Raw genomic sequence first — 2,555 nt, forward strand, 5'->3', positions numbered from 1 at the left:
GACTTTTCTGGTTCACAAACTGGATGCCAACCCACACTGAGATAGCAGACAGCCCACGCTAACAACAGCAGGACAATATTGTCCTATAGCAGGGGTGTCAAACTCAAATACACAGTGGGCCAAAATTTAAAATTTAAAGAAAGCCGCGGGCCAAAGTTGAATAAATGAACCTTTAAATATGGAACCAAACAAGTTTTTCTTTAATATTGTATATGGAACAAGCAACGATTATATAACTTAATAGTGCAGACATGCAAAATCGAACTTCAAATAAAAAAAACATATCAATGGCATATTAAATTAAATTTAAATAAAAATTGTATGCCTCTTTTCTATTTGCAGCCTTCTGAGGTAAATATCAAAATAAACTTTTTTCCACAGGCTAATAAATTTGAAAATAAAATAACAACAATGAATGAATCAACCATTCAGGCCTTTGAATAGCAAGAAAAAAGTGCATAAAGAAAACGTTGATTATTGCCCAGTTTGCAACACACTGATCTAATTTGATGTGCCTAAGCCAGATATCTGGCATCTTTTCTTGGATGCTAGTTCATCAATGTCTGGGCTCAGGCTCTGAGCTGAGGAAACCCTCAGTATCGAACGAAGGTGTTCATCAGTCAGACGACTCCTGTGAGATGTTTTTGTCATCTTCATCAAGGAGAAAAGTTGCTCACATAGATAAGTGCTGCAGAACAGGGAGAGCAATTGAGCAGCTTGGGTGCGGAGCAGAGGCATTGTGTCAGTGATGAAGTGTGGAAACTGTGTGGCGCCAACAGAATCATACTTTGACTTCAATGTGTCATTACACTGGAGTTCAATCAGATCCATTTGGAGGTGGTTTGGTGCGTTTTCCACATCAACTGCGAAGGGATTACTAAGCAGTTGAAATCTACATTTCTGGACATCAAAGTCGGCAAATCACTGGCTAAACTCAGCGCTGAGTATACTGAGTTTTTCAGCAAACTGTGCGCACATGGCAGTAGAGATCTGTGTTTTTATGGTTTGGCAGCAGAGAAAATGGTTAAGGTTTCCTTGCAGAATCTGTTTCTCCCACAGGCACAATTTAGATTTAAAAGCTCTCACTGCTGCGTACATGTCTGTGATGATGCGTCCCCGCCCCTGCAGCTGCATGTTCAGCGCATCGAGATGGCTTGAGATGTCACACAGAAAGGCCAGCTCACACAGAAACTTTTGCTCCCGGAGCTCTGCTGTGTCCTTCCCTTTGCTTTGCAGAAACTGACATATTTCCTCATTCAGCTCGAAAAATCTGTTCAACGCCCTCGTTTAGAAAAGACTTAAACTGGTGGTGATTCAGACCTTTGGCTCTTAAAAAGTTAACAACTTGTGTTACTGTGGTCATAACATGTTCCATCTTAAGGGCTTTACCACACAGTGATTCTTGATGTATGATGCAGTGATAAACAGATAGCTCACCTGCACAATTCTCTTACCGCAACTTTTCCCAAATCCTGCCCATCAGTCCATTCTTTTTACCTCTCATCGCTGGCGCACCATCAATGGTTAATCCCACAAGTTTATCCCACGGCAGCTTCATTTCAGTTGCACATTTGCAAACCTTCTCAAAGATTTTCTTCCCTGTGGTTGTGCCATGCATGGTTTTAAATCCCAAAAGCTCCTCCGTAACACACAGATTTGAGTCCACTCCACGGATGAACACTGACAGCTGCGCAGTATCAGACGTGTCGGTGCTCTCATCCACAGCAAGTGAGAAAGAAATGAAACCTTTTCCCTTTTCCATCAGCTGGTCATGAAGATTGGTGGCAAGTTCACATGTGCGTTCAGCTACTGTGTTCCTGCTCAGGCTCATGTTTGAAAAGGCTTGTTTTTTCTCTGGGCACACTTGGTCACAAACTTTCATCATGCACTTTTTTTATAAACTCTCCCTCATTAAAAGGCCATGCTGATTTTGCAATTTCTTCTGCCACAATATAACTAGCCTTTACAGCAGCCTCACATTGTGATGTGGCTTTTTTGAATACATTGTGTTGTGAAACCAAACTTCTTTTCATCTCCTCTGCTTTCTGGCTCTTTTGAGTCATGTCCAGGTCCTTATACTCGTTCTGGTGTTTCGTTTCATAGTGTCGTCTAATGTTGTACTCCTTAGTTACAGACACGTTGGCTCACAAACAAGACAAACAGGTCTGCCTTTTACATATGTAAACAAATATTCCGCCTCCCACCTGTCCAGAAAAGTTCTGTTTTCTGCCTTTCTTTTTGCCATTTTTGGGAATGGGTAACACGGTGACAGTTATATAGTATAAGGTTGCGGCGTGGTCTGGGAGAGAGACACTCGGGGAGGCGGGGTGATCGGGGGCTTTCCTGCACGGATCGCTATCGAGTTGAGCACGTAATGAAAGGTGCGAAAAACCCGCAGATGGACGACTCGCCCTGCTTGCAACTGCGGTCGCGTCCACCAAATGATGTAATAGGCCCCAAAACAGCAGCAGAGCATTATGGGATTTGTAGTATTGGCGGTGAATGCGCTGTTACAGCCGCTCCGCTGCTGTTTAATACCAGCGGGCCAGCTCTAA

The 2,555-nt window shown here is 43.0% G+C and overlaps 1 pseudogene; it reads right to left on the minus strand.

Annotated features, from left to right (window-relative positions):
• Nucleotides 1-501: 501 nt before the first annotated feature.
• LOC113652396 lies at nucleotides 502-2,245 on the minus strand (annotated as a pseudogene).
• Between the last annotated feature and the right edge of the window lie 310 nt (nucleotides 2,246-2,555).

This window comes from Tachysurus fulvidraco, chromosome 13 (genome assembly GCF_022655615.1).
Source record: "Tachysurus fulvidraco isolate hzauxx_2018 chromosome 13, HZAU_PFXX_2.0, whole genome shotgun sequence".
NCBI classification, from domain to species: domain Eukaryota; kingdom Metazoa; phylum Chordata; class Actinopteri; order Siluriformes; family Bagridae; genus Tachysurus; species Tachysurus fulvidraco.